The following is a 15321-nucleotide window of genomic DNA, read 5'->3' as shown; positions in this document are numbered from 1 at the left end:
GTTCTAAGCCGTTCAAAGCCAAAATTAAACCCCTAAGCCGTTCAAACAAACTGAAGGGTTTGCTGAAAAGCGTGCAACAAACCGCGTGTTTTTGATTTTAATTGAGCTATAGGCTAAAAAAACCGAATGATGCTTAAACTATTGGATGAAATCTATGGACCCGGTTCGGGTTTGTATGTTGGGAGTCTAGGATCTCTTTTATGCCGTTGGTGCACCATTGTTACGCTTCTACAGTCTTAGTTTCCTTAGTTTGAAAAAAAAAACACGATTGATTTGTGATTTCTTAGATACTTGTTTACATGTAATTTGACTGTCTCAATGAAGTCACGAGAAGTCGCGGTGAAAAAAACACAACTGTCACTTGTGGCTAAAAAGAGCAACTCATGAGTTAATTTTCATGAATATTGTTAGGTATTTACTTCCCTATGCCCTATGGTACCTTGAAAAAAACTGCCCCCCCCCCACACTACAGAGAAAGAATTGAACGGTTAAGTTATAATAAATTTTGTACCTGCACAAATTTTGCAATATTTAACAAGATCCATTTTCACTTCAAGATAGTTTTAGGATCTGTTTATGAGTTTTTTGTTATGATACATATTTAAAAAACCATAGATTCAACCACTCAGCTTTATGAAGCAGGAATGTCAATTTTTTGAACATTTATTGAAATTTTAAACCAATGAAATATACGATATCAACATATCCATCAAAATGTTTTCCGAAGTTGATACTATTACAATGAAACATAACCATTTTTGGCCGAGTCGGTCAAAAGATAACTCAAACACCTCAACCCGGGTATCACTGTTGTCTAGTAGTTAGCAAAAATTTAACGAAAAAGTTTGCTAATAATGTCTTAAATAGCTGCCCGTACATGATTATTATTTAGCCGTTATAATTCCGACTTTTGAAGAAAACAACGGAGTATATGTAGTTAGAGTTGTTTTTATTCAGATCAAATCTGGCGATCAAATAAATTTGTTTACGGAAATCTTCTGATATCTGGTGAAGCGCGCGTTGCAGCATGGTCGATCTAGGATTTTCTCGACGGGGGTGGATTTTCAAAAAAACTTTCAAGAATTTTGTCGACTTTTTTTGGTCGATCAAACTGAGCTTTCGAGCTCTCCCAAAGCACTAGAAAGACCTTGTTTTGGCCAATTTTTCTGTGCCGGAGGCCCAATTTCGAAAAAAAATCAAAAAGCGTTTTAGGGCACTAGTTTTTGAAGAAATTTTGACGTTTTTTTCGTTTTTTCGGCGCGCGCTCCCTCTCAAAATAAGCATATATTGGCGTCCGTCCCCAAAATGGAGTTCTTAAAATAGTACAAAGGGGAAACCCCTTGGGTCGGTAGGGGGTCGAGTCGCTGAAAGGCAGGTGTCTGCCTTCCCGCGCCTCTTCCCTAAATGCGCCCCCGCATTGAAAACTTTTGCTATGGTACTGAAAGCTGAACACAAATTAATTATGCTTGACCAACTATTCCACTCAAATCGTTCCAAATTGAAATCGCAACCTTCTTCGCTTTGCCTTGATATATGGGCGGTTTTGTTAAATTAATTATCAACAGAGAATCGCACCAACAGTGTGTCGTTGACTACTGGAAAAAAGTAGCGTTTCGTAGACTTTTGGGAAAGGAATAAATATATATAAAACACACGAGGATAAACTTTTGATCATTCGTGCTGCCTTTTTAGTTTTTGTCCAGAGGTTGTAAAAGAAAACGATTAAAAATTTGTTTCGTTTTAAAGAGCTGCAACCAACTCAAGAAAAAAACCTCTGTGCGCGAGTGGGGAGGGAAGTGTTAGATAAAATGGTACTTGATGCATGCTTATAACCTATACAACTATACTTTAATTGCGTTAATTTTTTAAAAATTAAATTTACTTCTTGTATCAGGTCAAAGTCCTGAAAGTTTGACTGCTTGTTAAGGTCTATGGAGCAGTAATAACAAGAAAAAACTAAATTTGATCAAATAAAATGATGTTTTTTTATTTTGTGATTTTTTGTGAACACGCCTTATAAGTACAAAATGAAACACTTTAGTATCAAATCAATTGAGACAAAAAAGCTTCCTTCAACTTATTTAGAAAGATGTCTAAGACGGGTTGAATCTTCGCTTACCCGTTATAAAAGCGTAAGATATATCGCTTGTTAATTGTCCCAAACTAGCCAAAACGGCAATCTTTAAACTCTCATAACTTTACGAAAAAAGATCACTGGTGAAATATCTTTTCAAACTTGAGCTCAGGGTTCTTTTTCCTTTTCCACCCAACCTTAAATGAGCATCAATTTTATGGTGTGATGAGTCTTACAAATTTGATTATGCAGACCAAATATGTTTTTATGACCTAATTAGTCCGCTTGTCAAATTTCATAACAATCGGTTGGTTCGAACAGTAATTTTGCTTGTAGAAAATTGCAGTTGGAATGGCAGGAAAGAAAGAGAAGAAAAACTCCGCTTACGCGTTACTAGTGCGAAATATATTGCACATTATTTGTCCAAAATTGTTCAAAATTGCAATTCTTAAGCACCCACAATTTTACAAAAAACGATCAAAGGTGAGTTTTTTTTTCAAATTTAAACTTAAGACACCAATACCTTTTGCTAAATTTGTCAAAATCAGCTAGTTTAAAATCCGAGTTTGTCTGAAGAAAAAATTAACCACAAACCTTTTTTTTACGAGACGTGGCACATAAACACTAAAATTAATTTAAGAACGTCAAAAAAAACTTAAGGGAGAGCGAAACTACCAAAGTTGTTGACTTGCTTGCAGAAAAAAAAAATTGTAAAGCTGGTTGATCCAGGAAACTATTTTTGATTTAAAAAAACGATAGATCCCAAAGTTTTCTTGAAATGAGGATTGTCTGAACAAAAAATCTTGTAGTTTTTGCATTCCTTGCAAGGAGATTGCACACACCCGTTTGTGACAAGACTGAACCATTCCGCTCCCCCAAATTCAATTTTCATTAAAAACTTTTCTTGCAGTTTCATAATGCAGATAACTAATTAAATTGCCGACAGAACAGTTTTTTACACTCGGTTTTGTAAAATCACTAATTTAGCCATAGCAACTCATGAAAGTTTATAAAGTTTTAAAAAAATGAAATGTGGAGGGAAATTGAAAAGAGCCTCAGATTGAAACAACTAACTATGTCTGATTTTGATTCTTAGACAAAAAACTAATTTGCTCACTTCTAAGCATATAGGACGATGAAGTCGCGTGTCGACCTTCATGCACTACAGAAGCTTATCATTCAACGATACATAAATTTTACAAAAAAAAAGTTCCAAAAAAATCGAAAAAAAAGTCTATGCAAAAATTTGTGCATTTTATTTATAACTTGTCTGGTCTGATCTTTTCACCAAATAAACAAAATTACTTTGCATATCTGCTGTGCAACCATATTTACTAATTTTATATAATTTAAGATTTTTTTAATGAGTAAAACAAGCCACAATTCTTAAGCGCGAGTTTTTACTTATAGATCTGTTTTCAAAAAAGTATATCAATAGTTTAGATAGTGAACAAATCTCTTAATGCAAGTTATCTTAATACGAGACTATTGCCACTTAAAAAGTGGAAGATTAAAATGATAATACAAACAAAAACATAAAGCGAAGAAAAAAAATGACTTATTTCGAAATAAAATGTTAGTCATAGAAAACTCATACATTTTTTGTCCATATGGAACTAAAGGAAAACAAGGACACGTAGTTTCCCTTTATGGAAACTGTTTGGCTTCAAGTTTTCAATTTTCTGGATCTTTGACCAATTTTTTTGTTTCAAAGAGAAGAAACAAAAATAATTGAACAGCTTATCTATGTCTGTGTTACAACCACTTTCAAATCAAATGCTGTAACTTTTTTATTGAAAATTGTTTATCAAATTAGCTAGCCATTTTGACCTGGTTGTTTACATTGTCTGAAAACTAGAGATCTTGTTCCCTAATCACCCAACAACCTATAAAGCCTATTAGCAACTTTCTACCACTTAACTTTAACAGAAATGATTAAATGGTTCTCTAATCATATTAAAGATGTTGAGAAAAAGACGTGTGAAAAATGCTAAAATGTCATATTTGGGTTATTTAATGCACCAAAGATCGTCACAATGAACCGCAAGCCATGATTTTATGCTTTTCAAAATGATCGAGATAACGATCCTTTATTTTTAATACGATATCGCGACAATCAATAGTAAATGGCAACTCGTGTCAAAGACCATTTGCGAAAATTAAGAATACCAACAGCTGAAAGAGCTTGAAAATTTTTTTGAAAAGAAATTTAAGATGTTTCTGCACTATAGTCTACTGCTGCAAGTCTTGCACTCAACTCAGTAAATATATAGGGTGGGTTTTTTTCTTCAGACAAATTTCGACTTTTTAACTTACCGTTTTTGACGGATTTTTTAAAAATCATTCGAAAAATATTGTTGTCTTGAGCTCAACTTTGAGAAAATACTTCACCTGTGGTCATTTTTTGTAAAGTTATGGGGGTTTAAACATAGCCTTTTCGGCCAATTTGGGACTATTAACGCGTAAGCGGAGATTTAATCCGTCTTAGAAATCATTCCAAATTGGATGAAAGAAGCTTAAATACCATAATTGATGTGTTACAAGGAGCAAAATTTATCAATTTGTACTTTATATGGCTGTGGTGTGATGATTTTCACGAAAAATCTGAAATTTTTTTTCTATATTATATTTTTTTTTATTACATTTAAATTATTCATGCTATTACTCCTCCATAGACCTTGCATTTGGAACAGGCTTCGCCCTAATTCGAGCAGGCTTGTTTACAATTCGAGCAAATATTTACAAAATCATAGAAATTTCAGGTATGCGCAGGACTGATTTTTGTATGTTCAGAACTTCTGGGAACCTATTGTCTGTCGAATACGCGAGCCAGCCTGATTTTGCTTGGAAAGATTGGTACGTTTTTTTGGAAAATTTTTAATCATCTTTTGAACAATTTTTAGCATCTTCAATCGACAGGCTAGTCTGGCTTTCTCATGTACTAGCTCCCAATGTATGATACAACTTTTGATCTCGTGATTTGGCGAACAATTACAATTTTTGCTTGGCTAAGCGACGTCTAGACACATAAGCGCACGCGATTCAAGTTAGTAAGATGTTCTTTTTTGTCTTTTTTTAGCAAACGGTTAAATGTGAGCTGAATTCTCACAGGACATCTTGGGAAGCAAATCCATTTTTTCTAACCCATAGGCACTGGAGTGTTAAGTGAAAATGAATCGATTATGATGGATCAGCCAGCCAAAAGTAGTTCCAATATAATGGATTGTAGTTGAGTTTTACAGCTGATGATCCATTATAATCCATTTTTCTTCAAAAAATAAGTTACTGCATATGTCAAAACATAATTTTTAATGGTTTTTTATGACACATACGTACCTCTCCCCGCCCCTACATCCAAACACCCTCCCCGCCACAAATTCCCATATACCTGCATTATCTTTTTAAAATAAACGAATATTTCAAAGTTAACTCTCAGCAGAAGAAGTTAAAGATTTTGTAAATTTTTTTTGTACAATTGCCTTCAGACGCACTTATGGTTTTCAGTTTACTATTGCACAGATTTGACAAATTAAATAGCCTTAGATCAATTTTTGAGACCCTGCGCAGGAAAAAAAAATTTTGAGATCCAGAGCAAGAATAGCCTCGGAAACTTTGGAAACGTCGGAAACTGACAACATCCGAAAGGTTTAATGACCCCATAATAACTTTGTAAACTCATTCGCAAAATTTTTATATACATTATGATGCTACAAAACGTATTGTCAAATTTGTAAGGAAAAAAACGTGGCTTTGGTCTGCAATTGACTGTCTTCAAAAATTTTCCAGCGTTTAAAATCAAATAGAAAAGTTGGTGTCGCTATAAATGGATTTTTCTGGATGCAAAATTTTACAGATACGATTTTGAAAAGTTCCTACTGCAAAAAATTTAGGTGCGATTAGTTTTTGAGCGACTTGAGTGTCTCATAAAAAATGGTTGAATCTGAAATTAATTCAAATTGCACTAACTACTTAATCAGATAATTTTTTCATGACAACGTATTGTTTCATTTAGTTTGCTCCATAAAATAAATTTTATCACTTTTTGGACAGTTTTGATTTAAAAAAAAATTATTCCGGCGCCTATTTTTTCCACACAGTTAGTCTTTATTGGCGTGTCAGGGGGTCGAATCCTTGAGGTCGGGGTCAACTTTTTGAAAGTTGATACTACTTACCAGACAATTTAAGTACAAAACTAGCAAAGAAAAAAGGATTTTAGCCTTTTTCCTCGACATTTTTTTAGGACAAAATTAAATATTTATAATTATAAAAAACAGCGGGAATTGGTTTTTCAGTTTTTTTTCTGGCCTTTTTGTTCAAATGTTAACTTGGTTTTCAGCTCATATTTTGAGCCAATCAGAGGAGATTAGTTTACACTGAGCTTAACAAATTTAAGTTAAATTGAACCCTGACAGGAGGTTCCTAACTTGATCTACTTGGGGGAGGATAATAATTTGATGCCTAGTTTATATAACATAAAAGCGAAAATTGAACAAAATAGAAGGGGTTCTCTACAATAATTTTACTTCAAGATACAGAAAAAGATTTTTAGCCAAACCATTGTACTTTAGTTCATCTTTAAGTTGTAAGAAACCGAGCATTCATTTTAAATGCAAGGTCAAGTGTGACCAAATCATGGACAAACTGTTCTCGTAACATTTTGTGACCAAAACCAGCTCCCTTCTCCCAAGTGAAAATGAAGAAAAAAACGCAAACTGATACGTATGCCAACCTTCTCGAAAGAAACTTCGATCAGGTATGCTGATATGGACTCGCGCGTAATAAGTGCGTCTTTTCAATGCATACTTTTATAATCTGTAAACCTTTGGTTGAAGTCACATTGAAAACTAACATCGGGTAGATTCGTTTCAGCTTTTAGAAGCTCAATAATCCACATCGAAGCCACATTGAAAACTAACCTCGGGTAGATTCGCTTCAGCTTTAGAAGCTCAGAAATCTACATCAATATTTCAAATATCGCGCTAAATGCTACTATGTAAAATTGCTATATATACTCTAAAACGCATGTTTTATAACTCTTGCTTATATAACACTGAAAATCTATTTGGTTCTTGGTTTTGATTTTAAATTAGTAACCACGGTGCTTCTTCTCCATTGCTTGTCTTTCCTCCTCTTCGATGTAGAACCACCCCTCCCCTCTCTTCAGCGCATTCTTCACCTTTTCCATTTGACTGACTAGGCTGTCAATTCTCATATTTATTTTGTCCAAAGCCAAATCCTCTATTTTATTCTCGTGTATTGTCTTTCTAAAAAAGATTTAAAGAAGAAAAAGAGTTTAAGTTAAGCATTCTGAATTTATTCGATATGTTTTTTTCTCAATTTTCTCTGAAACTACAGTACTGATTGAGATAATAGGGTTAAAATGAAGAAAATCCCCAAACTTAGAGTATATTTTTCTCGAATTAGATCGAATTTAAGTAAATTAAACTATTGGAAAAAAAAATTTTGCTTACAGGTTTTCCAGAATTATCCAGGTTCAATTTTTGGCAAATTTTGCAGATGTTTCAGATGTTTGCCGTTGAGAAAAACTAACACTTTAATTATTGTCCGAAATTCGTTTTGTATCTCTTGTTGACCTTGTCCGTAGGATAGGCTTAGTTGTAAATTCATCTTGGCCAAATCCCCCTCCAACCTGGTAAACATCAAGAAATTCACCAACATGTCCTAACAAGATACTCAAAAAAGCTTTGTTAATATAAATGATCATGTGATGGTTGCAAAATTAAAAACGAAACCGATGACCTTAAGCAACCTAACTGATTGTGAGACTGTTTTGCTACATCGTCGAGTACGACGTCTGTTTGTCTCGCTTTATATTTTCGACCGGATATGTTCCTGCAAATTCTTAGTCCAATATTGATCTTAATCTTACTATTTTTTGTCTTTTAGAAAAAAACGGACAACAATAGAGTTAGGTATTCTCAAAGTGGTGTTTGACTATCAAATTGACTGTCATTTTTACAATAAATTTTTACAGGTTTATTTATGAAAAATGGTTCTTGGGTAGTTAGTACTTTAATATCATTTTTAGTGGTATCAAAAATTAAGATGCGAGAAGCCACAATATAAATGAGATTCCGAACGGGTCACTCCGGTCCAGGGCTTACTGAAACTTGAAAAAACTCTTTTTTGTTTTAACTTTATTAAAATCGATATGAAAGTTTGGTAGAAAACATTTTTGCCAAACTTATACAGCTTTAGCTAAGGTTAGAAAAAATGCTATGATTATTTTTTTTTGCAAAAACAGCTTTATAGTGCGCTACTTTAAACTAGTAGGGCACACTGGAACCACTCCAAGTATAAACAATGCGGGTTGTCTTATGGGTTCACCCAGTCATTAGGGTAAGCGGTTGGGGGTGAGGTGATTTAAGTAAATTGCCTTGCAAAATTTATTTCAGTTTAAAAGTAAAGGTCATGCAAATTTGTTTGAAGTTAAATAAACGGTCAGCCTAGTTTCTTGATTTGGAGAAGAAACCGTTTGTAAATCAGTTTCTGATTCTTCGTGATTCATGAACAAGACTACTCGTATATCGGGGCAAAGTCCTGAATGTTCCGACTGTCCCTTAACTCAAATGGAATAATTTTTGGGAAAAAATAGTGAAAAACTATAAACTTTGGCCATAATCAAAGTGTAAAATTTTGAGTTGTACGAAATTAATACGACAAATTAGCTAGCCTCAATTCGGTTTGGAAAGATTATGTTGTGCGGTATAATTAACCATGCATAAATAATTTGCGTATTTTCTCAGCATGATTGAACAATTCAAAGCGCGCATAATTGAATCCAGAACATGGCCAAAATGGCAATTTTCAACCCCCCAGAACTTTACAAAAAATATCGGAGGTAAATATCTTTATAAATTTCAACTCATAAATTCAATATACTTGATGGGATTGACAAAACTTTTGTTGAAAACTATTATTTTGATCGGCGAAAATTAACTAGATAAAACAAACACACCGAGCTTAATTATTCCGTTTCCTTCGAAAGTCCGAACAACAAGTTTTCGTAGTAGTTGGATATCCTTAAGTTTAGTTAATTGAGGCCATATATGTTGACTTGGTTATTGAGTCCATCTTGTGCGGAGGTTGACTTGACTTTTCATTCCTTTATATGGAGCGAGGCTCTTTTTCCTTTTTTCCCTACCTGCAAACGTTTACAATTAAACTTTTGTTCACACTGTCCGATTGTTACAGATATTGGTAAGTGGACAAAATAAGCGATCAGACACATATTTGGTGTTCATACTTTACCCCTCGTTACTCCCTGAAATTTAATCTTATTTGAGGTGGGGAAAGGAAAAAAAATTAAGTTTAGGCTTTTAAAATAAGTGAAAACTCTTTTAGTGGCTCACAGGTGATTATTGTGGGTTTAATTGTTCTAATTGTGGAAAGTCAAGTGAATAATTTAAATTACTGAGCAAATTTCATTGTAAAACAAGGTATAATCGATGTTCGTTTGCAACTTATTCATTTATTCTCGAAAATGTATTTTGAGCATTTTGAGAAACAAGGAAGGTGATATAAAAAAGAATGCGTTTATAGAGCGTGGCCGACTAAATTGTGCGTGTTTTTATAATAATAATGACGTGTGCTTGTGATCATTTTGACCTGTGAGATTTGACTGGTGCTAAAACCAGTTAAAGCTTTGTAAATAAAATTGCGAGTTGTACTTGTTGCTCCGAATTTTGTAACGAAAGTTACGATATATTTTTGTGCTGGGGGTCGTTTATTTTTCTTCAGAAGAATTTCGACTTTCTAACTAGCCATTTTTGTTGAACTTTTTAATATCATTCAAAAATAATTGTTGCCCTGAGCTCAAACTTGATAAAAACATATTTCACCTGTGATCTTTTTTCGTAAAGTTATGGGGATTTAAAGATTGCCGTTTTGGCCAATTTGGGACAATTAACGCGCGATATATCTCAGGCATTTAACGTGTAGGCGGAGTTTTAACCCGCCTTAAAAATCGTTCCAAATTGGTTGAAGGAAGCTTATTTGCCATAATTGATTTATTACTAGGAGCGAAATCTATCACTTTGTACTTATTATGACGTGTGGGGGAATGATTTTCACAAACACCTCAAAATCCTATAAAAAATTCCATTTGATTTTATTACATTTATTTTTTTTCATGTTTTTACTGCTCCATAGACTTTAAGAGGCAGTTGGCACATTCAAGGCTTCGCCTTGATAAGAGCAGTCTTGTTGTTATAGTGCTCTAAGGCTCATTTACTTCATTGTTAATGTTATCGTGTGTGTCACAAAATTTTGGGTCGTTGATCGGTTTGATCTCGTTGTTATTGATAAATGAAGTGGTCTGTTGATCCTGTTTGTGTCAAAATTAGAAATTTTCATAAAAAACTTAGCTTTTTGTTTAAATTTGGTGAGGGTCTCTGGGTAAATTTCACTGCTAATGAATTTGACGAATGAAGGAACTTCTCGAGTTAAATGAATTGGAGATATTATAAATTAATTAGCCTTCTTAGAAATGTAATGTATTCAGAGTTGTGGTCAGAAGTTATTAATATAAGCTGTCTTGGCGAGGAGCGAAGAATGGTATCGAAGAAGGCGAGGAGGTGGAGCTTAAAGAAGCCGAGAGGTAACGAGCATTTCGTCGCACGGCTCGTGGTTTCAGAGGGTTTTGGTTTTCCGGAACGAGGTTGTTCTACTATTTAATCTTGCTCGTTTATTTATTTTTTCCAGTTTAAATGTTGCACACTGGTGGCATCAGATGAAAAAGCACTGGTTTGGTATCTTCGGTGTAGTTTCAGATAGAGTACACCATCTGTTTCTCGAAAAAATTTGTGCGATTTCTTAATCCAATACTGATTATGAGCGGTTTTTTTTCTGTTGAATCATTTTTTCGTTTTGCAAATATGCTTTTTCTGCCAAACAAAGTAAAAAAAGACTAATGTTGTTCAATAGCCGAAAAGTCGAGCAAATTTTATATGTGCAATAATTTTTTCTCAACTCAAATCAAAAGAAAACACGTCCCCCCCCCCCCCCCACAACTCTGGTTGCAAAATTTTTCCAAATTTCTTTGGTATAACTTAACGACATTCATTTTTGGCTGACCCACTTCCGAATTTTGAAGTGGGTCAGCCAAAATTAAAATCCTTTAATGCAAATATACAAAGATTGAAACCAGCGTCAAGCTGCTCGACTTATGTTTTGACTTTGAAAGTCGACCAAGTGCAGTTTTGCGACTGAAATTCCGAGGTCGAGAAGCACTTTTAAGTCGAGCACAAAGTCGAAACATACTCAATTTTGTCGAGAAAGTCGAAACACAGGGCAATCACAGTCAAACAATAGGTCGAGCATGGTCGAAACATACGTCGAGCACAGTCCAAACATGCCTGATTGCGGTCGCGAAAAGTCAAAACCTAGGTCGAGCACAGTCGAAACTTAGGTCAACCACAGTCAAAAAAATAAATCAAACACAGTCGATGCATACACCCGAGATGAGGTGTTCGACTCATGATTTAACAAAAACGGAAAAGTTTCATTTTTTCCTCGAAATGCCCGAGTTCGGTCGCGCCGGTTGTGTCGTTTCGCGATTCGAGCTAGTCCTACGGTTTCCAGACTGGCTGCAAAAGTCGTGACTGAATTTTTCGGTCGTAAAATTCTGGACATCACAAATATGGGTCGCGAAATTTTGGTCGCGCCATCCCCGTTCCGGTCGCGATATTCGCCATTGATAATGTTTCTCTCATAAGTCTGAAAATGCCAAGACTCAGTTGCGAAATCTACACATGCCTAAACTGAATCGCGAAGCTATGGGCATGCCAAAAATTTGACGCGGAAGTCTGAATTCTCAGACTCATATCCAGACTTCCGCGACAAATTTTTGTTGTTTCCACACCCGGGTAAAAATAAACAACCACAATTAAAATCGAAAAATTTTGAACTAAGTCGATCGTTTTGTCGAGTTTGTTTTTTGAACAAACTCAAAAAAATTTAAAAAGGTCTGGTAAAATCGAACCAACTAAAAAAAAACGAAGTCAAAAAATGTCAGTTAAAGTCGAGCAAAATTTAACAAAGTCGAACAAGGCCGAACAATGTCCCGTGAAGTCGAACAAAGTCGAGCGAAGTCGAACAAGCTCCGGTAAATTTGAACAAAACCGAGAAGGGACAATAAATTCAAGCTCAGTCGAAACATAGGTCGAGCACAGTCAAAGTATAGGTCGAGCACAGTCGAAATATAGGTCGAGCGTAGTCGAAACATAGTTCGAACACAGTCAAAGCATAGCTCGAGCACAGTTGAAACATAGGTCAAGCATCAATCTGAGATGGATCGATTAATAGTTGAAAACTGTTTTTGTTCGTCGACGAAGTCGAAACAGTCGAAACATACCCATTTTTGGTTGAGAAAGTCGAAACATATCTATGCAGGGACGAACAATCTATTTTTTTAAATGTCGGTCGAGAAAGTCGAATTATCGAAATAAATCGAAATTTGTCGAGAAAGTTGAAACATATCTGAACTGGGTCGAATAAAGTTGAATAATTTTTTCGCTGGGCCGCGAAAGTCAAAACATAGCAAAATTTGGTCGAGAAAGTCAAAACAAACTGAAATTTGGCCGAGAGAGTCTAAACATACCGAAATTTGGTCGAGATCGTCGATACATATCAATTTTTGGTCAAGAAAGACTAACATGAATCGAACACTTCGACCGGGGACTCAAATAACTTCATCTCTGGTTTACATAGCATTGATTCTTACTTTTCGATTTCTTTCTGTCTGTCGGCAATCAAACTCTCTCTATTTCTCTCGTCTCTTTTTTCCCTCTCAAGATCCACCCCTAAGCAACCTGGAACAAGCTATAAGTTACCAAAGTCAGTTGCTGTGTTTTACATTAAGGTAATAATTTTTAAAATATTGCCCTAGTCTAAAAAATTGCGCAGCTTGAGCGGTTATTTTAAACCGCATAAAGTTCTGTAGGCAAAGTTTCATCTTACTGTTAGATTTTGAATTGTAGAAATTTTTGGTCGACCAAATTGATATTGCGAGCTCTGCCAAAGCACGCGCTTTTTCGGCGCGCGCTCCCTCCTCAAAGTTAGTATATATTGGCGCCGACGGTACCTTTAGAAAAATTTAGGGTCCGTCACCAAAAATGGATATCTCAAAACAGTACAAAGGGGTCGGCAGGGGGTCGAATCCCTGAATCCTTGAGAGGAAGGGCGTCCGCCCCCCCCCCCATAAATTCGCCCATGATTTTATAAGCAAAGCTTAAAATTTTGATGCGGTTTCCACTATTTTGTTCTGGAACATTTTTCCTTGTGGTTCCTTATATCAGAAATTATGCTGAATTTAGCTCAAATATTAATGAAAATTTACCACAGTTTGAATGAAGCAGTTGCATTTTTTAATAATTGGAAAAAAAGTCAAACTATTAATGGTCAAAATTTAACGTGTTTTATTATTTGTCAAAATGTCAAAACTTTCCACTTTAAACAATGTTTTCAAAACTAACTCGTTTTCTTGCCAATTATTCATAAAGTTAGTAAAAATGTTTATTGCAAACAATCGATTTTACCAAATAAAATTTTAGCGACTTTATACTAACTTCCAGGTATTTTTTTCAAGGTTATACCCTACCAGAAAAAAAAATATCGTTTTGTCTAAGTGAGCTAGGTAATTGGAGCTCTTTTCTACAATTTTTACAGAACAATTAGAATTCCGACTAATGTTTGTCACTTTTCTTGAGGAATTGATTTGCAGTCACTTTTTTTCCTTGATAATTGTCATAAATTTCTACAAAATTTCTCAAAAAAGTAGCATCGGTGCTAGCTAAAGCAGCCAATTTTTAAAAACGGTCAAGTCATATCAATTAAAAGTATTTCGAGAATGTAGCAAAAATACAAAAAAAAAAACAAGAAAAAATCTCAAAAACAAGAAAAAATACTAATTGAAAATATTATTCGAGTTTTTTTTTACCTAAATGACCCTTGAGTTGTTTTGATATCTTGTCCCAATGCGTATGGACATCCTCGCGAGGAATGCCACACCGCATGGCATAGTAATGGAAGAATTTGTTCTTCTTCTTCTTCTTGCCCCCCTTCTTCGACTGTTCTCTCGCGATGTCGTCACGCCCGTTCCAGATCTAAAAAACATAAAAACATTATGGAAAAACATTCAAGCGCAGAGTTTTGGCAGAGTTTAGGCTTTTCTTGGACACAAAAAACTTCAAAACTTCAGTTCGAAATTTTGGACTTCGAATCAAATTTGAAGCTTCATAAAAAAAACTGATACGAGAATAATCTTTACTTTAAATCAATTTTAAAAAGTTCGGATGCTACACGTAAAACCCATATTTTCTTCAAATCATTATCAAAGAACTATCCAGAAAGATTCTCAAATATGCCTTTTTGTTTTGAAAAAAATTTTTGGAAAACGTTTCGTTAAAAAAAATATTAACCAACAAAATTTTTTTTTTGGTGTTGTTCAACAATGAAAATGGAATGACCAAAAAGGATAACAAAAGAAGGATGGAACCTTACCATAACATATTTTCAAAATATTCGTTATCATGAATATAGATGTCTCTCACTTTATGAAAAAATGAGTCCACAGAGGCATAGGTAATTGTTAAAGCTTCAAGAAGAATATCCTTATTTATTTGTAAAAATCTATTATATAAAAAAACACTATTTTCAGCCGTAATTTAGGTTCCAAAAAGACTTTCCAAACTTTTATCATCCATCTGTAAACTGAATTGAATGTTTCTCAGAAAAAAGGTAACGAAAAACTTACAGAGCAGCCGGGTGTACTTGATACGATAAGTAAATTAGTTCGACAACTTTCATCAATTTTCTAATAAGTTTTCGGAATGAAAAGTTTTGGACAGCGGAACAGAAATGTAATCTGTAATTAACCTTACCCCGTCGTGCTTTTCTGCGTGGATATTCCGTTGGTACAGGTATTTCCAGTCTTTATCGAGGAATTTGAAGTCACTCAGGTGGTAGTCCCATTCTGCATGTCTCGCGGCTTTCTCACTAACAAAAACAGATCACACAAATTTCTCTCGGAGGGTTTAAGACTAAATCCCCTACAAATTAATCCCCAAGGTCAAGTATCCATTGGATAATGTGCCCTAAGAAAAAACCTCCCATAGGTTTAAAACCCCCAAGAACAAAACTCCCTATATTTTAACTTATCATTAAGGCCTTGAAACCGTATATATTTAAGGAACTGTGAGTTGGGCTCTTTTTCTCTTTCGCCCCAC

General features: G+C 34.7%; 1 long non-coding RNA gene across 1 annotated transcript; it reads right to left on the bottom strand.

Annotated features, from left to right (window-relative positions):
• Positions 1 to 7548: 7548 nt before the first annotated feature.
• On the bottom strand, positions 7549 to 14186 carry LOC134854645 (uncharacterized). The gene is made up of 3 exons (XR_010164424.1): positions 14034 to 14186; positions 12819 to 12906; positions 7549 to 7724 (listed from the first exon to the last, which is right to left on the bottom strand). It is a non-coding gene; the product is annotated as an uncharacterized LOC134854645 (long non-coding RNA).
• Positions 14187 to 15321: the final 1135 nt, after the last annotated feature.

This window comes from Symsagittifera roscoffensis, chromosome 9 (assembly GCF_963678635.1).
Source record: "Symsagittifera roscoffensis chromosome 9, txSymRosc1.1, whole genome shotgun sequence".
NCBI lineage: Eukaryota > Metazoa > Xenacoelomorpha > Acoela > Convolutidae > Symsagittifera > Symsagittifera roscoffensis.
This window is presented reverse-complemented; position numbering and strand designations above follow the sequence as displayed.